Source organism: Hyperoodon ampullatus, assembly GCF_949752795.1.
Source record: "Hyperoodon ampullatus genome assembly, chromosome: 1".
NCBI classification, from domain to species: domain Eukaryota; kingdom Metazoa; phylum Chordata; class Mammalia; order Artiodactyla; family Ziphiidae; genus Hyperoodon; species Hyperoodon ampullatus.
In genome coordinates this window covers 90,988,629-90,995,919 of record NC_136914.1, presented here as the reverse complement: position 1 = coordinate 90,995,919, position 7,291 = coordinate 90,988,629, and the positions used below count along the sequence as shown (strand labels likewise).

Genomic DNA, 7,291 nt, shown 5'->3' with positions numbered 1-7,291 from the left:
CTGTATAGATTTGTCTATTCATATAAATGGAATAATGTAATATGTAGCCTTTTGTGACTGGCTTCTTTCACTTAGCATAATGTGTTTCAGGTTCATCTATGTTGTAGCATGTATCAATATTTTTTATGGCAGAATCCATTGGATGGACATAACACGTTTTATTTATCCATTCATCAGTTGATGACATTTGTATCGTTTCTGCCTTTTGGCTGTTACAAATAATGCTATTATGATGGTTTCTGTAGTTTAGTGGTTATCACAAATAATGCTATTGTACACATATTTTTACATGGATGTTATTTTTTCATTTTTCTTGCTATATAGCTGGGAGAGAATGGTTAGTCATGTTTAACTTTTGAGGAACTGCCAAACTGTTTTCCAAAGTGGCTGTACCATTTTATATTCCTACCAGCAGTGTGTGAGAGGGTTCCAGCCATACACTTGCCAACACTTGTTATTATCTGTCTTTTTGATTATAGCCATCCTAGTGGGTATGTTTATGTTTTTAAAGTGATTTTATTTTTCTGACTATAATAGTAATAAATGCCCTTTGTAGATATTTTGGAAAATATAGAAAAGGATAAAAGAAAAAATCATTTATTTTTAGATCACTATTTAGAAATAATATTGAGTGGGTTTTTTCTCCATGTTTTAAAGTAATTTTTAAAATATGGCTAAAAGTATATATCATTTTGAGTCCTGCCTTTTATTGTTGTTTAACAGCATTTCCCCATATTTTTTGAAGTTGTATTTTAAATTTATCCTATCAGAGAATGTCTCTTTTGTTCTCTTTGGCTTTTGTGTTCTTATATTTTTATTAATTTTTCAAATTTTACAGTTATTTCAGAGGAGCCCAGAGGTGGAGTGGGAATAAATTTTTATGGTTAATCTAACATGTTAACTAGAAATTACTTCTAGGTTAACTGCAGCATAATAGTCTATCTGCTGAATAAACCATAGCTTAGCCAACCATTACCCTATTTCAGACATTTATATTTCTTACAATTTTTCTTTATAAATAATGTAAAAAAATTTGTATGTAAAATTCGGTCTGCATTTTGAGTTCTCAGGAATGAAGTTACTGGGTTAATCAATAGCTATGGAACGTATTAAAGATTCTTGTTACATATTGACAAATTGCTTTTCAGAATTTATATTTCCTCTAGCAATGTATATGTATTCCTTTCTTACTGTACCTTCACTAGCAATGAGTAAATGGGTAACAATTGAGTTTTAAGGTCACTTGAGCAGGGATTTTTTTGAGTTTGTTCACTGATGTATGTATTGCTGGAAGATAGTAGGCACTGAATATATGTAGAATGCTACCAGTAGGAAAGAAAAGGGTTTCTCTGAAGGACAAGGAAATAATTTGCCATTCAACTTTCCAGGAAAGTAGCCTTGTTACACTGATCATATAACAGCTCATATGTTTATAAAAAAGGGATGAAAGAGTAAAATTAAGCAAAAAAAAAAAAAAAAAAAGTAAAATTAAGCTTATTTGGGGAACTTGTTTTAAATTTTATATTGTTTGAATATTTACATGTTTCAAAGTCAAAATGACACTTTGAAAAGGCTTAACTTCCATCCCTGTTTCCTTACTGTAACCCTGCTTTTTTTATACCAATTTCTTATGTATCTTTACAGTGCTTTTTAATAAAAATTAACAAATAAGAATAGATATTCTTACTTCCCTCTTTCCGTCCCCTTTTTAAAAACACAGAATATAACAATGTATATATACATATACCTTGCTTTTCTGTACCTTATTTAGCATATTCTGGTGATGTTTGTATAGAAGTACACAGAGTACTTCCTTATTTATTTTTACAGCTGCACCGTATTCCTTCTAATGGATGTATCATAGGTGATTTTACCAGTCCTCTTAAGTTGTTTTCAGTGTGTTTCACTTTTACAAATAATCCCACAATAATCTTGCTGCACACTTTATTTTGTGAATGTGTAATTATATCTGTAGGAGAATGTCCCAGAAGGAGAGTTGTTGGGTCAAAAAATAAATGCATTCTTGGTTTTGTAGATATTGACACTTCCACCAGCAATGGAGAATGCTCATTTCTTGGGGTTCCTCGGTGTACCTTTTGAAAAACGATAGTCCTAGGGTCATTACCTCAAATCCCATAATATATGTATCCTCAAGTACTATAGAAGAACTCATGATGATGACCCTTGTGTCATCAAGAAACAGGTAATTATGTTTAGATGGTGAGGAAATTTGTAATATACTTGAGAAAGATATTATAGGTGGTTAAAAAAATTTAAATTAGAACCTTTAAAGACAAATTCTCGGAATTCCCTGGTGGTTCAGTGGTTGAGACTTGGCGCTTTCACTACCGTGGCCAGGGTTCGATCCCTGGTTGGAGAAATAAGATCCCACAAGCCATGCTTCGAGGCCAAAAAAAAAAAAAAAAAGACAAATTCGCATTTTCTTGTTTTTTCTCTCCAGATAGATGCTTTCCCTATACAGTTGACATTTTTTTATAAGTAAGTTCTTCTTGGCCAAATTCTCAAGTTATAAAAACTAACTTCAATAATGATATATGTTATACGAAAACTGTTAAAATGTTACAGCTTTTGTTTTAAACATGGCTGTTACTAATAACCAACCATATTTCTTTCCTCTCTCTTTTTTTTGTCTTTCAGCCTTTAACATTCCACATTCTGCTTTGTACATGGTGAATCACTACTGCTTTGCACCAGTGTGCCCACTTGCGTGCCTGTAAAGTACAAGCTCCAGATTGAAAAAAGCTTCTAGATGGATCTTTTCCAAATTTGGTGTCTTTTCTACAAACTCTGTGCCTCAACAACCCTTTCTAAGTGGTAAGTGATATGTACTTCTAAAAAAGAATAATAGAAATTTGTAAAACAGTTTTTGTTTGGATTGCCTTCCCCCTTTTTATGCTGCATTCTCTTTTGGTATGGAATAAAAATGTTTTATTCTAAAGGTTTCCCACTTCAGCAACTTGTTCTGCTCAATTTTACTCCTCTGCACCCCCAAAAATGTGTTCTGAGTAAATCTCAGAGATGTTCAAAAAACATACTGGCTAACTAGCACCTGTGCTTCCAAAAAATCTTAGAATATGTAAAGGGACACACAGTGCCATGCTATAAAAAGAAGAGCTGGCATTACATACCTCTCTTATCAACTCCATAAATGTGCACATAATTTACAATTGCTAGGAATAAATATAAAAATATGTAAACACCTTTATGTATATGTACTTTACATGCTCTGTATTATATATTCATATTTTACAAATAATTTCATTTTCATTTTGAGATACAAGTGGCAGTTATTGATGTCACAAGATTATAGTTTATATTTGTTTAATAGAGATTTTTTTTTTTCTTTTTTTTTTTTTTTTTTTCCTGTACGCGGGCCTCTCACTGTTGTGGCCTCTCCCGTTGCGGAGCACAGGCTCCGGACGCGCAGGCTCAGCGGCCATGGCTCACGGGCCCAGCCGCTCCGCGGCACGTGGGATCTTCCCGGACCGGGGCACGAACCCGCGTCCCCTGCATCGGCAGGCGGACTCTCAACCACTGCGCCACTAGGGAAGCCCTATAATTAGAGATTTTAGCTCCAAGTGTTTTTTAAATAATGATTTAATTTTATGTATATATTTACTGCTATAGGTGATTACCACTTTTAGTGGTTATTACAACAAGTGAACTTATAAAACTGGGCTTACTAAAAGTAGTTTGATTTGGGAAGAAAACGGTTTTATGGTATGATAAAATTTTGGATTTAAGAAATTAAAAAGCTGTGGAAATAGAGTAATTTCAGTGCTGAACTAGAAATTGCATGTTAAGTGAGTTGTAAATGTATTTTATGATTTGTTATTGGTTCTGTTTTCATTTTGCCAGAGCCACAGATTCCAACTTTAGGTCTGTATATTCTCTTATTATAAGGCTAAGGTAGTTTTTCCTGTTGCTCTCTTTTCCTACCTACTTAGGTGTCTTGAGTCCATTGGGTCAAGGACATCCTCTTCCCAGCAATTGTAAATTATGTGCACATTTATGGAGTTGATGAGAGAGGTGTGTAATGCCAGCTGTTCTTTTTATAGCATGGCACTGTGTGTCCCTTTTCATATTCTAAGAATTTTTGGAAGCATAAGTGCTAGTTAGCCAATATGTTTTTTGAACATCTCTGAGATTTACTCAAAACACATTTTTGGAGGGTGGGGGGGTGCAGTGGAGTAAAATTGAGCAGAACAAGTTGCTGAAGTGGGAAACCTTTAAAATAATATTATTGTTGTAAAATATTGAACACTCATTTTGAGTATCAGTCAACAAATAGTTACCAAATGCCTGCTGTTTATGAATAAAAATACACAATGACATTTGGCATTGTGAAGAGGTAAGTCATCAAATAGAAACCATGGCATTAGATGAGGATGCAAGGCAGGGAGGTTGAGTGAAGAATGGGGTACGTTTTAGCTCTAAATCTAACCATTAACTGCACAGTGTTCTTGAGTGTAAGTTATTAGTCTTAGTAGCCCTTGGTTTTCTCATCTATGAAATGAGTGAATTAACTAAATGGTTTATAAGGTTTTTTGCTGCTTTCGTACACCTAACACTTTGTTATGAACAAATTGATAGGTGTTTGTTTTTTTGAGGATACCTTTTCTTCTCTAGCCTTTCCAATAGAGATATTTTTAGACTACTTTCTTTGAATTGTGGCGTTAGAATAAGGTCCCCACTATCATTTTCTTTTCTTTTTTTTTTTTTAGAAATCTATTTTTAAATTATTTATTTATTTATTTTTGGCTGCACTGGGTCTTCGTTGCTTTGCCCAGGCTTTCTCTAGTTGCGGCGAGTGGGAGCTACTCTTTGTCGCAGTGTGCAGGCTTCTCATTGCAGTGGCTTCTGTCATTGTGCAGCATAGGCTCTAGGCGCATGGGCTTCAGTAGTTGTGGCACATGGGCTCAGAGTTGTGGCTCGTGGGCTCTAGAAGGCAGATTCAGTAGTTGTGGCACACAGGATTAGTTGCTCCACGGCATGTGGGATCTTCCCGGACCAGGGTTTGAACCCGTGTCCCCTGTATCAGCAGGCGGAGTCTTAACCACTGCGCTACCAGGGAAATCCCTCAGTCATTTTCTTTTGAAGGTCATATCTTTTATTTTTTTTCCTCCACATTCTTATCCTTCTCTTCTCTTGACCTCTGGAATTTTCCTTCATTTGACTCTTCATTTGTTCCCTTTCTGTTTGTCGTATCTTATTAGTGGCTCTCATCATGTTTCCTTGACCTGTCTAGCATCCATTGTTTTCATCTTAGTATTTTCCAGGATCACTACACCTTACACCAGTGATTCTAATTCTGGGACCCTTTAAAAAAATACAGATACCTTCTAAAATGAGCTTGGGAGAAGGGTACGATTTTTTGGCAGGTAGCTGAAACCTACTAGTAAACCAGCATTATTAGTTCACCAGGACTGGAGTCCCCAGGTTTTACACCCCGTCACTTCTTGCCTTAGATCACATCATCACTTAGTTAAATTTCTGTGGTCTTTGAGTCTCCTCTCATGATCATAACCCTCTATTATGCCACACTTTTTGAATCTCTTCTTTGTCTTTATTATGACTTGTAGTTTCCTGGCATTTTGTTTTTGTAGTTAAGTTAGCTATCTCCTAGCTTCATTTGCTTTCTACTCACCCAAACCCCATGATCATATTTGCAGCAGCATCTTATGTTCTGTTGCCTTTTTAACATTGTGAGGAACCTGTCCAAATCTCAAACCTAAGTTAATTTGCCATGTATATATTTCCTAGTTCCAGCTGCTTGATGCAGTTGGAAAAGGTCACATAACTAAGTTTGGACCTACTAGGCAGTCATTTACTTGATCTCTAAACTGGTTCTTTTCAAGGTTGGCTTCTTACCCTTCCTTTAGAAGACCCCACACGTTGTCACAGTCAAATTGTCTTTTGGGGGCTATCTAGCATACTTCCTGACCTGTTCTTCTTTTCACTTCAGAATTTTTCTGTGTCTAAAGAAGAAATTATGTACCTTATTATAATTTTTATTACGGAAAATTTAAGACATATAAAAGTAAACAGACTAGTGTAATGAATCCCCTTGTATTCATGACTCAGGTTCAGTAATTATCATGTCATGGCCAAATTTTCAATCTCTCACTGACTTCCCTCCCATTCCTGTACTATTTTAAAGAAAATCCTAGATATCATAAAATTTATTTGTATTTCAGTATATATCCTTATGTATAAGACCCTTTAAAAAATATAACCATGATACCATTATTAATCTTAAAAAAACTATAATTCCAATATAATCAAATATCCAATCAAGGTTAATTCTAATTCTCTCACACATTTTATTTACTTACTTATTTATTTGCTTGCCACGCCACATGGCATGCAGGATCTTAGTTCCCTGACCAGGGATCGAACCCATGCCCCCTGCAGTGGAGGCATGGAGTTCTAACCATTGGATCCCCAGGGAATTCCCCTCACACATTTTAAAAGCAGTTGACTTGATTGGATCAGGGTCTAGATGAGCCCTTCCTCCATTGCAGTTGGTTGATTTTTCTCTTAAAGTTTCAACCTCCCTTCCCTTTTTGTTTCTAAAATTTATTTGTTGAACAAATTGGGTCTTTGTCTTGTAGATGTGGATGTTTCTGATTACATTCCTGTGAAGTGATTAAGCATACACACCTGACCTTTGTACTTCCTGTTAATTGGTCGTTGGATCTAGAGACTTGCTCAGACTCAAGTTCAGATTCTTTTGGCAGGTCTTTGTCTTTGGGCAAGTGTCTCTCTGGTGCACACAATGCCTAGTTGTCTCTTTTTCTGCTGATTAGTTGCCATTTTGCCTCCATGCTGTAGATTAGGGGTTGGCAAACTTTCTCTGTAAGGAGGCAGATAGTGTATATTTTAGGCCTTGTGAGCCATCTGGTCTCCTCTGCTGCAACTACTAAACTCTGCTGTTGTAATGAGAAAGCCGCCATAGACAAAGTGTAAATGAATGGGCATGACTGTGTTCCAATAAAACTTTATTTACAAAAACAGGTGATGGGCTCCCTGCTTGAGGCCTATTAAATCATTAGGGTTTGGAAAATTTTAATATTGTAACTTTACTTTTCATTTATTAGCTGAAATGTTCTATAAAGAGAAGCTATTCCATGTGTACTGTTTGTTACATGGTAGTACAGTTTGTATAGGAAATGTTAGACAAAAGCTTGACAGTTTCCCTTGGCTTATGAATTTCAAAATAATGAATTGGGTATATTAGCTTTCTCCAGCAGTGACTAATTAGGATCTC

General features: G+C 35.6%; 1 protein-coding gene across 1 annotated transcript in view; it reads left to right on the top strand.

Annotated features, from left to right (window-relative positions):
- Positions 1-2,709: 2,709 nt before the first annotated feature.
- Positions 2,710-7,291, top strand: part of FRYL (FRY like transcription coactivator) — a gene marked incomplete at its 3' end in the record, with an annotated part of 206,784 nt that continues 202,202 nt past the window's right edge. The window contains exon 1 of the mRNA XM_079707243.1: positions 2,710-2,835. The remainder of the gene's footprint in view (positions 2,836-7,291) is intronic.